Source organism: Phodopus roborovskii, unplaced genomic scaffold (genome assembly GCF_943737965.1).
Source record: "Phodopus roborovskii unplaced genomic scaffold, PHOROB, whole genome shotgun sequence".
Classification (NCBI taxonomy): domain Eukaryota; kingdom Metazoa; phylum Chordata; class Mammalia; order Rodentia; family Cricetidae; genus Phodopus; species Phodopus roborovskii.
Window position 1 is genome coordinate 7,432,849 of NW_026126619.1, and position 13,047 is coordinate 7,445,895.

At 40.1% G+C, this 13,047-nt stretch overlaps 1 pseudogene; it reads right to left on the reverse strand.

Annotated features, from left to right (window-relative positions):
- Positions 1-918: 918 nt before the first annotated feature.
- LOC127237953 (proteasome activator complex subunit 1-like) lies at positions 919-1,632 on the reverse strand (annotated as a pseudogene).
- Positions 1,633-13,047: the final 11,415 nt, after the last annotated feature.

Sequence of the window (13,047 nt, forward strand, 5' to 3'; positions counted from 1 at the left end):
GTAGCCACTAGTTTTTGTGGGTTTTTGTTGTTGTTTGTTTAATGTTTAAAATTCTATGTACCCTAAAATTTACAGTACTCACATTTGGAAAGAGGCTGATCAAGAAAGTCCCTTAAGTGTAAGTTTCTTGAGATGTGTGGGTCTCATCCCCACATGGGATCATGTAACTGAATGTGATGTCTGTGAATAGTTTGACAAGAGTCAAAAGCTACTGAAAACACAATGACCACAGGTAATTCAAAATCAAGTGATATGCCTCAACACACAAACTCCAGTTTCAATGAGTGCTGCCCTAGGCAGCCTAGCCCAGATTCAGGACAACTGTGTTACCAGTTGCCATGCATGAAAAATGTTCCATGCTTATAGATATGTAATGGTCTAACTATGGAAGCAAAGACTTGATATTTTCCTACCACCTTTGCCAGCACCTGTCAAGTTACTATGTATTTGGATTGTGTTCTGTTAGACATCTTCATCTCTCTAGGGCGGAAACTTTCTTCCATCCTTACTAAATGGTAACATTGTATATATACCAAAGAATGGGGTTTGGGTTTTGTTGTGATTTGTTTGGCTTTCTCTTTTATGAGTCAAGTTCTCACATGTAGCCCTGACTGTTCTGGAACTCACTCAATAGACCAGACTGGCCTCTAATTCAGAGAGATCCACCTGCCTCTGCCTCCTGAGTCCTGGGATTAAAGGTGTATGCCACCACAACTGGCAAGGATTTTTTTTTTTTTCCAGGCAACATATATTTATTGTGTTTGGGAGGTAGAGTAAGGGGAAAACCCCAGCAGAAAGAAGACTGGGTACAATCTATAGCTACTGGTAAAGAGCAGGAAGGTCTCTGTTGTACCCATCACAGAACGAGAGAGGGGGCTCTTTGTTTCTCTACGGGGCTTCTTGAGCTTCTCGGAATTCTTTAGGATGACATCTTCAGGATGATGTCATATAGCACAGCGTAAGTGTTACGATCTCCATGACCATCAGATAAATGTCTGGGTACTCTGCCTCCTCCCGCTCTTGCACCAGCTGCTGATAATCACCCACGTGGGGCTGCTTGGCTTCTTTGGTCACCGAATCACCCCTCTCTGAGAAGTACATAGAGATTTGAGTGTGGAAGCCCTCCAGCTTGGTATGAAGGCTGGTCATTAGCTCAAACACCTTTTCCTGGACAGCCACTCCAAAATTATTCCCATCCTCTATCTGAGGTATCCGTAGTTGCAACCAAGTAGTGACCAGATTGAATTGCTCAATGACATCCTTGATCTCAGGCTTCAGGTGCTGCAGGAGGGCCACAATCTTTTCATTGCAGTTCACTGGGCTACAGGGAGGGCCTTTGTCTTCATCTTCCCCCTTTTCTTCTCACCCTTCTCTTCTTTCTCCTGTTGTTTCTTCTGCTCTTCTTTCTCTTTCTCCTTGACTGGATCAGGTACTGGGATGTCCAATGGAGCCTTCAGATTGCCCAGGTTGGCTTCATTGAGAGCTGGCTCCTTTAGGAATGCATCCAGCTCTGAGATCTTCTTGGGAAAATAGCTCCCAAGCAGGTTCTCTGTCTTACTACACAGGTCTTCCTGAAACACACCCACCTTGGCTTGGGCTTCAGGATGGACCCTCAGTGTGGCCATGGTTGGAACGGGCAGCAGAAAGCCTGGCAAGGAATTTTTAAAAATAAATTTCTTCATGATTTTTTATCAGCAGACGTTTATTTTGTGTACACAGTTTCTATAACCATATACCAAAATTACCTTAAAAATTTCCAGGTGTAATGAGGGGATGACAAATAGCAAAAGCGAAAGAAACCCTAGCATGTGTAAAGTAACAGTTCAAATTCTCTGGAAATAAACTCAATAACAAATTTTTATTAAATAAAAGAAAGAATACAGTTCTAGACACCGAGGTGTAAGGAGTAACATTTTTCCTCCTGCCTCTGGTCTTGTACTGCCACTGCGCCAGCCCCAAATAACACACAGAGACTCTGTATTTGATATAGTGCTGTTGGCCCATTACTTGTTTCTTATCGGCTAACTCTGTCTTAAGTATTAACCCATTTCTATGTATTTCCAAGTCTTACCAGGTCTTACCAGGGAGAGGCGGCTGGTGGTTCTGCTTTCTCCAGAATCTCCATCTTGACTCCTCCTTCCTACTTCCTCTTTCCTTCTTGTCTCCTAGTCCCTCCTCTCTTGCTTTCCTATTGGCCAACAGTGCTTTATTCATTAACCAGTATGAGAAACATATTTACAGAATGACATCTCCCATCACCGAGGCTTGGCCATGGTCATCCCCTCACTTCCTTTTACATAATCCAAGGAATCTTTTTTTGTTTTTTAGTCATAGCTAGCTTGAGTCAGGCTCCTAAGATCGCTATAAAACCTGTCACCACCAACACACACACAAGCTGAGATCAGTGGTTTGTCACACTCAGGAACATCACCCCTTTGGAGATGTAGTTATCTCGGGTTTTTAACAAACCTACATAGGACCTTCTCTTGGTCTTCACGTGGCATGCCAGTGTTCAGGCTATCCCCACTACTGGTGGTTTTTCTGGCAGCTGCCTTTGTTTCTTTCAAAGTTGCACTAAAGATCTGGACCAATCCCAACTTTTCAGTTTGACACATGTGGCATCATTTTGTGTCTTCTTGCATAATCTCTCATAAGCTGCTGTATTGTTGATATCCAGGCAACCTACTCTCTGTAATTCTCATTATTTTGAGCCTCAAGGCTACAATAAACCATGTTGTTTATATAGTAGTTTTGGAGTGTAGTGAATTTTAAAAGAATGTGAATTTCTGAGACTGCAGTTCTTGGATATTAAGAACAACAATGAAGAGGAAAGTAGACTGCAGCTTTGCATTGTGGGAAAGAGAAAACTCCCTGGGGACCAATGTGAACTGAGTATATTTTCTCATATGAAAAATCCATTATATATGACCTTGTCAATCTAATTCTAAATTCAATTGCATGCTTAAAAAACTTATGAAGTCTATATAAAATTCAAAAGCATATATATTATTCGTTGGAAGTGATCTGCAATATATTTAAAAATCCAGCCATAAGAAATATAGCTCAGTGAAAAAGAAATATAAAAGTTTATACATAAATGATAAGGTACCAAATCTCAACCAGGATTATACTGAAATATATATTAAAGCAACAGTACTATACTATATCTTACTAACAGACTGGCAAAGATTAAGAACAGACCCCCAAAGACATATATTGCTGTTAAAAATTTAAGTTAGCATAAGCTCATTGGATGACATTTTTGTAGTATTTATCTAAATTTCAAACACATGTATTCTTTGACCTGGAAATTCCATTTCTAGAAATTTACTCTACAGATTCCTCACACAAGCATGCAAGAGATCATATTATAAAATTGTTTATTATGGCAGCCTGTCACAGTAAAACTCTAAAATCACTCGAATGGTATGTCAGTCAGTAGTGAAACAGTTTAATATAGGAAATCTGGGTTGTGAAAGAGCTGTATAGCAGGTATGGAATGTTAGATGGCTAAAGCTAGTTTTAGGACCATGTTGGGGTAGGGAGGCAAATTTTGTGTATACTTAAACACCAAAATGACAAATAAATGCTGGTGAATTCTGAAAAGTGAACTTTTTGTTTATGTTTGTTTGCCTGTTCATTTATTTGCTTGATATGGGGGTCTCTCTATAAACCCCAGACTGGCCTGGAATTTACTAAATAGCCTAGGCTGGCCAAACTCATGGCAACCTTCCTGCCTCAGCCCTTTGAGTGCTAGAATTACAAGTATGAGCCACTATGTGTGCAGAGTAGAATTTAAATGAGAAGAAAGAAAAGGCTAATTTGTCTTAGTTACTTTTCCATTGCTGTGATAAAATACCATGACCTAGGCAACTTTAAAATAGAAGTTTAATTTGGCCTTCGGTTCCAAGAGGGTTAGAGTTTATGATGGTGGAGTGAGGGAATGGAGACGGGTGGCTGGAGCGACAGCTGAGAGCTCACATCTTGATCCACAAGCAGGAGGCAAGGAGCACAATGAGAATGGGACAGTAGTAGGCATTCATTAAATGTAGATATGAATAAATGAATGCACTTTAGAGGAAGAGTCCCTAAAGATCTGAAGGAAAAGGTATTGGTATTCAGGTCTCTAAAGCATGCCAGGGGTGGTGCAACAGGCATGATAGCACACGTCTTTAATCTCAGAACTTGGGGGCAAAGGCAAGTGGATCTCTGTGAGTTCAAGGCCAGTCAGATCTAGATAGTGAGTCCCAGGATAGCCAGGGCTGTGTAGAGAGATCTTGTCCCAAAAAAAAAAAAAAAAAGGAAGGAAGGAAGGAAAAGAAATGAAGGAAGAAAAGAAAAGCAAGGATGGGACTCATTAGCTGTCTCTGTAGCATGGTTCATTTGGCAAGTCCTGTTTCCTTGAGTAACCTAAGGAAAGTCCCACAGGCACACAATGCCCAGGCCGGGCATTGGTGGTGCATGCCTTTAACGAGGCAGGCAGATCTCTGAGTTTGAGGCCAGCCTGGTCTACAGAGCTAGTTCCAGGACAGGCTCCAAAGCAATATAGAGAAACCCTGTCTTGAAAAAACAAAGCAAAAAACAAACAAACAAACAAAAAGAGCAAGCACAGCTTCTAACATCTACTTTCCTGAATAACTGAGCTCAACTTCAACCTCAGAGCTGTAAATAGACAAAGAAACTTCCCTTTACACACCTGGGGCACATCTAGACACAGAGGTAACAGCTGATGAAACTATTACAAATTCTGGTACCATTCTTGTCACCACCATGACCAAGACAGTTAACTAAAAGTGATACTACCCACTAGTAAATTGGGTTGACATGCCTTTCTTTCATTCTTTGGGTGGGAGAGGATGAGCAGAAGGGACATAGATATTTCCACCCGGTTATCTGCATATCTATAGTCCACATTTGCATACTATTATAAATATATTGGAAGATAGAATTGAGGGAAGACTTCTAGGGACCAGAAAGGTTGCAGATCTTAGAAATTCTATCTGGGACTCAGCATCTGCAGAGATGTGTCCCTCATTTCAACTCTTATACTTGCCTACTTTTGCTTGGCCTCATTGCCTCTGGAACAAATGGGGTTTTTTTTCCCCATCTGTGAGCAAATTTGATCTTATAGCATTCCAAAAGGTTCTAGTAGCTTCTAGAAGATGTCACATGTCTAGCTTCATTCTGAAAAATTTCCAGTGAATTTTCTAAGTCAGTTACTATCACTTAAGCCTAGACCAGCTAAGAGGGTGGATTGCACTACCTCAATCTTTCGGCTAAGGAACTGGGTTACTGTGGTTGGCAGCTCCATACAAAACCATAGAGGTTCAAGGTAGAGATGATGCCCTTCTGAAGGAAATGTCTGATGTTACCAAAAGAAAAAAAAAGTGGCCAGCATCGACTGAAGAATGACTGAAGACAGACAGACAAACAGACTGGTCCCAGACAGACAACAGACACACAGACAGGATATTGACCAATTAGATGATAAAGAAGTACATCTGCACTTCTATTTGTTTTAATATTTCTTCTCGTTATCTTTTCAAAAGATGTCTTTCTTGCTATTCTTTCCTGTTAATATTTTTTAAGTTATAAAATTTTAGTCTTATACCAAAAAAATAAAACCTGCTGACATCTTAACTTGAAGTTATGATACCCAAGACAGATTTGAAAAGAACTGACATTTTTTTTTTTTTACAGTATTAGACTTCTAAGTACTGAATACAGTTTTCTCCACTTAAACTTTGTATCAAGTTTTTAGTTTTGGTAGATCTTTTATAAAATTTGGGTGAGAATTTTTTTTTTTAAGTAACAGCTTGAAATACTAGAGGAGCAGTCTCTGATTAGGAAACCATCTTAATGAAATAGAAACAGTCACCACACACTGCTGTTCGGTTTGGGCATTGTACGGCTCTGGGACCATTCCTTATACAGACTACAAAGTAAGAGGAAACTTAGGCTGAAGCCACCCTGCGAAGGTGAGAATGCCCACTGGCGGCAAAGCAATGGGTGAAGGGAGGCTAAATTGCTGCCAGAAACCATTAGGAAAGGTTGATGTATCCGTCACGTGACAAAAGATGAGATATCCGAAGCATAGCAGGGCAGGGGAAACCTTGTGTGGTGGGTGAATGGCATGTGTGTGAATCGGCCAAGGAGTAGATCTTGTTGGGAATGGACAGGCAACATCCGAGGACAGAAAAGTTCTCCAAACAAGTCTAAGCTCTCGGCAAAGGAAGATAAAGAAAGGGTCCTGTTGCCAGTAAAGCTAGACAAGACTTTCTGTGTAAGTTCAGTTGGAACAGTGGGGGAAACAAAGCTTGGGCTTGGATCTGGATTGTATTCATGTCAGAGATAAAGGACAGACACTCATTCAGAGAATGCAGAAGTCGAGGAGTAGAAATGTGGGGTGGAGCCCCTCACATCTGAAACTCTGAAGTCCAGACTGGAGGGGACCATGCTGAATATCCCAGCTGAATTTACAATGACCCCATACACGCCTGGAACATTCTGTAAATGGGACCTTATTTTATATAGTATTTTTTATCAACAGTTTCACTGGCCAGAACACACTCTCTTTCCTTATATACCTGGATATATACACATCTCCCATGTATATTGTATATATGCATACATACATATATATATATATAATATACATGTGATATAAATGTAGGCATGAACTGAGTGTTTAAAAAAAACATGTCTGGGATCTCTTGATTCTTTTCATTCCTTCTTTTTATCTAAGATCACTTCCTTTTACAATGAAGAATCCCTTGGGCCATGTCTTGTACTTTAGCTGCCAACAAATGGTCTTGCTGATCACCTCTCTGAAATGACTTTATTTTTGTATCTTGCAAAGAATCCTTCTGGAATACTCTACAGTAATTACCTTTATTCCCACCACTCTGTGTAAAGATTCTGCAGTTTGGCTGTACTAGACACATGTGTGATGTCTCTTACCTATTTATTTTTCCTATGGTTGGACAAACTTCGTGGCTTTGTGAGCTTAGGTCTTTCAAATTTTTGGTTATGATGACTAATAGCTCTCATTCTCCTTCTCACTCCTTTTTGGGTTCTGCTTCTGTGTTTTAGAATGTTGCTGGCTTTTCCAGTCTGGTCCCATCGCCCTGCCTTAGCCCCAAATAAGCACATAGATGCTATATTAATTATTAAATTGTTGGCCTATGGCTAGGGCTTCTTATTGGCTAGTTCTGTCTTAATTATTAACCCATAACTACTAATCTATGTATTTCTACATGGCCTTATCTTACCAGAGAACGCCTGGCACATACTATCTTCCTGGTCTCTACATGGCGCTTCTCTGCCTCTCTCCCCAGCATCCGCCTCATCTCCTAGCCCCGCCTATCTTTCTGCCTCTACTGGCCAAACAATGTTTTATTCATCAACTAGTAAAAGAAACACAAATACAGAATAATATCCTCCATCATTAGAGTATTTGGATGATCACAAGGTCATGGCTGGCACAGTCTTTTATTTTAACCTCTTTCTTCTTTGCATTTTAGTTTGGTGATGTCTTCAAATAATGACCCTTCCTTGGCCCTTCTCAGTGACCCTTGGCACTCTTGGGGCAAGGCTACATTTCGACGCTTATAATCAATACTTTTTCTTTGTTACTTAATTAGTTATTTTATTAGTTTCCCTATCTCCGCTTAAATTCTCCTGTTTTCTTGTTGCTATGACAAAAACAATTTAAGAAAGGCTAGATTTATTTCGACTCACAGTCCAAAGGTCTAGTCCATCATGTCAGAAAGGCATGGAAGGATAAGCGTGAGGCAGATAGTCACATTGCATCTACAGTTTGGAAGCAGAAAACAATGAATGGTGGTATTCAACTCATCTCCTTTTTATTCAGTCAAAGACCCCAAGCTATGGGATGATGCAGTTCTCTCTGGGGGTGGCTTTCCCCTTATTAGTTAACTGAATCTAGAAACTCCCTTATAGACAAGCCTAGATGCCTATCTCCTACATGATTCTAGATCCTGCCAAGTTGACAATATTATGCGTGTTGTTCATTTCCTCCATTTTAAAGATAACTATATAAATACATACACTGACATATTCTGTAGCCATTTGCATCTGGTATACAGATCTCTGGTTGTGTAGATTTGGGGCAAACTGGGGTTGAAATCCTGCCTCTGCCACTTAGGATCTCTGCAATCCTGGAGTAAATTTTATTTTCCTTTGAATTTCAGATTCTTATCTGTAAAATGTGCATAATCCATAAAAATATAATCTCCTGGCAGGGTTCCTGTGAGGCTAAAATGAGATGTTTCAAGGTGAACAGAGTGTGCATTGGTTTATTTCTGTGTGTAGCAAGGCTTTCCTTGTCCGAAAGCTAGTTTGACTCAATGAAAGCAAACACTATTCTTTTTCAAGACAGATTTCGTGGGCTTCTAAGCAACACTGGAGGGACTGCAGAGTACACATGCTCACTGGGAAAGGGAGGAGTTAGTCATCTTACGAAATGCTTAAAAATCACTTTATTTTTAGAATGTTCTCTTTGGTGGTTGACATCTTAATGCACTGTAATTTGAAGTGTTTGCATGTTGAGTGAGTATAAGCACTTTGCGGCAGTGAGGGTAATTCTCCTCAAATGTGTTATGAATCAAAATGTGGCGAAGAACCCACAAGAAGCACAGAGCACTCCTGTGCCTTAGCAACAGGGAGAACGCTAAAAAAGAAAATGAAACAGAAGGGTGCTAAACAAAGTGTTCACTTTAAATAAATTCTGCACTTCTTTCTTCACTGATGTGATATTGCAAACTGAAGTTCCTGAAAATTAATAATGTATGTGTGGAAGCTTCAAATTCACATCTCAGGGGAGATAGGATTTCATACATGTAAGTGTCTTGGTTTGCTTCTCTGCTATTGTGATAAAACACTGAACAAAACCAGCTTTGGAAAGAAAGGTTCATTTGCCTTAGAGTCCATGATCAGGGGGGACAGGAACTGATACAGAAGCCACAGAACGCTGTTTACTGGTTTGCTCCCTGTGACTTACCTAGCTTTCATCCTTTCACAAGCCAAGGTCGCCTGCTCCATTATGACAATGCCCACACTGGGCTGTGCCCCAAGCACCAATCATTAATCAAGACAATGCTTCACAGACATGCCCTCAGGCCTATCTGACAGAGGCAATTCCTTATTTGAGGTGTCCTTTTTTCAGAGGACTCTAGTTTGCATCAAGTTGACAAAAACTAACCAGCACACTAGCTAGATGGCAGAGTTTGACCTTCTAGACACTGTAATAACATTGGACAGTACCTTATTCTTCCTCTACTTATGTGTGTGTGTGTGTGTGTGTGTAGATATACACATATTTAAATATACATGTGTGCACACACACATATAAAGTGTGTACATATGCATATGAGGATTCATGAGTATGCATATATATGCAGCATGTATGTATGTATATACATATGTGCATGAACCTGTATGCACATCTATATATGTGCATGTGGAGACAGATGTTATTAGTCAGGCAGTGTCTCACTTTCTTTTTTGAAGCAGGATCTCTCACCAGCATCGGTCTCAGTGGTAGGCTGCCTGTCCAGTGAGCCCCAGGAATCTGCCTCTCTGCATCTCTAGAACAATGGGATTATATACCATCATGCCTGGCTTATATAGAATCCTATCTAATTGGTTCTGTTTCTCTGCAGAAACAAGATCAGTATTCCCGTGACTATATCATTTGAAGGGACAAAATGGGGTTTGCAGTCATGATCAAGTTAGGGATATTGAAATGGGAGAATTGCTTGGGATTACACAGTAGTCATAATGTAATTGTAAGGATCTTTCCTTGTATGAGAATCAGGGAAGACATGAGGAATAGGTCCAGATGATGTGACTGCTAGCTGGAAACTAGCCAGGAAATACCCTGAAGAAAACTCAGAATGGCTACCATGCTGACTTAAGACTAGAAAGATTATGATGATTAATCTCAATTGTCAGACGGGTGAAATCTAGAGTCACCTGGGAGATAAGCACATGCCTGCCTATGACAGATTATCTTGATTAGTTTGGCAGAGGTGGGAAGATCCACCCCAAAAGTGGGTGGCACCATTCTCTAGGCTTGGTCCTGTATTGCTTATAAAGGAGAACCTGATCTTGGCAACAGCATTCATCACTCTCCTCTATTGACTGTAGACCCATTTTGACCACCTGCTTCCTACTCCTGCTCTCTTGACTTCCTCACCAAGACAGACTGTGTCATGAACTGCAAGCCCAAATAAACTCAGCCTTCCTTGGGTTGCTTCTGCCAGGGTATTTTGTCATAGCAACAGGAGAAGTAATACTCATTCTCAACTTTTGACTTTCAACATTGTAAGATGATACATTTACTTTATCTTAAGGTAGTAAGTTTGTGATAATTTGTTGGATCAACAACAGGGAACTAATACTATGTTCAGGAAATATTTATGGACCAACAAAATGATTTAAGTACTTAATACATTAAGCTATTACAAGCAAAACCCTTGATAAGGATTTTAAAGATTTGTTACTATTTCTTATTACTATTATTATTATTATTTAGTTATGTGTGTGTCATTGTATGAAAATGTGCATGTGAGTAGAGGTACCTTTGGAGTCAAGAAGAGATCATAAACTTCCCTAGAGTTTGAATTACAGGCAGTTGTGAGCCTCCTGATATGAGTTCTGAAACCAAATTCAGGTCCTTTGCAGGCACAGAAAGTGCTCTTAGCTACTGAGCCATCTCGTCAACCTCTGATCAAGATTTTGTTAAGCTTATTGACAGATGAGCAAACTGAAATTCAGAAAGATTGGGTAATTCAGGAAATCACCAAGACAACCATGGTAGTGGAAGCCAAAGTTATTCCACTGTTTCCTCAAAGTCCTAAGACATACATCAGAGCAGAAAAAGATGGTTTGAGAGCCTTTCTTAGTCAAAGTTCTATTGCTGTAAACAGACACCACGACCATGAGCATGATCATGACCATAGCAACTCTTATAAAGGAAAACATCAAAAAACAAATCTCATTACTTATCCTTGGGATGCCCTGGGTGAAAATTGACATTAAACATATTTCAAATGATGGATTAAGCATGTTAAACCATTAATGAGGACAGAGAGATTATATATTTAGTATCTTTATATTTCCACTAAATGAAAGTTACTTATTAAATAATTTACATACTAATCCATACTGCTATCCATCTAAATCAATAACTTTTGCCAGAAAAATTCTCCATGAGTCATTTCACAGTTACTTCTTGAGAAAGCTGTGTGCCAAGTTCCTTTCAAGGCTGGGAACACAAGGCCTGGTTTATAGTAGATGAGATCTCTGTTTTGATAGAGTTTGTGTTTGCTGGGTGGAGAGAGATAGGGAACAAGGGAACAAAGTCTAGAATAATAAAGCTCCAAACTTTCTAACTCTGATAAAAGGAGTGAAAATAGCAATAGGCTGTAACAGTGGAGGAGGGGGACTGAGTTTAGCTGAAGCAGAGGTTCTCAGCCTATGGGTCATGACCTCTTTGGGGTCAAATGACCCTTCCGCAGGGGCCACCTATATAAATATAAATGTCAGAGATTTGGATTATGACTCATAACAATAGTGGAATTCAGATATGAAGTAGCAATGAAAATAATTTTATGGCTGGGGCTCATCACAATATGAGGAACTGTATTACAGGGTCACAGGATTTGGAAGGCTGAGAACCAATAAGTTAGAGTGATACGAGAAAAGGAACTCATGAGATTTCACCAATGGAAAAGACCCACAGGGAGATCTAGAGGGACAACAACCTAGACAAGGAAGATGTGTACAAGAGCCCTGGCATGGGAATAAATGTGCACCTTCTAGAAAAAGTGACAATACTGGTGTGGAATGTAATGGTGTGACAATTTGTTCTCAGGGTAAGAGCTAATGCTAATGGTGGCTTGAGAGAGGATTTTAACAGAATCTTAATAGTGCTTGAATTTGCTCCTGCTAACTATACTCATTATAGCATGTAGGGGTGCAAAGCAAGAGGGAGATTTATCTAACTTAGTAGATAATTTACCACTTACTGAAATGGGGAATCTAAAGGAACTTCTCTCTGGGGTCCATCATGTGTTTTATTTGGAATTTGAGAAATATATAGTATATATCCAAGAGAAGATGGCAGGTAGGTAGCAGAATATTTGAACATAGCACTCTAGGCGAGTCAGGAATGGTACATTTCTCTTCTGTTAGCATCTTTGTGAGAGTGAACCCTGGCCACCTGCACTGATGTGCTGGGCCCATAAGGTATGCAAACAGAGACAGCCTGTGTCAAATGACTTAATCATTTGTTCCAGGAAATTTTGCCCAGGGAAGGTAAGACCATAAACCAACAAATAACCTCCTTGCTTGTCTCGGGGACTCCCTGCAAATGAGATTATCAGAGACACAGTCTGCTCTATGTGAAACTAGCACAGCAAACCACAGCTTATTTATCACAACTTTCCCTTCAGAATGCCAATCAACCCCAAACTAAAAATGTCCAAACTTCACCCAACCAACCTTTTCCCTGGGTTAGACACTTAAAACTCAACCCTTTCACTAAGGCCCAGGTCCTCCAGTCCTACACAATTGTCTCCCTCTTCCTTCTTGACCCTCATCAAGGAACTACTGACTATGATGTGACTTCTAATAAATTGGATAGTTTCTTTTTGGTTTGTTTTTGCTTTTTCTTTGGGGGGCGGGAGACAGGGTTTCTCTGTGGTTTTGGAGCCTGTCCTGGAATCAGCTCTTGTAGACCAGGCTGGTCTCCAACTCACAGAAATCCACCTGCCTCTGCCGCCTGAGTGCTGGGATTAAAGGTGTGTGCCACCAACACCCAGCAAATTGGGTGTTGTTTTAAATCTAGTTGAATTTGGGAGAGTTAAATAGTATTATTATTATTATTATCATTATTGGTTGTCCGTACTAGTAACAGGTATTCATCTATAAATTCATCTCTGAAACTCACACTTAACTTAATAAGATTACCGGAACTGGCAATGCCCTGAGGTTATCTATCTGTTCTAATCAGTTTAATTT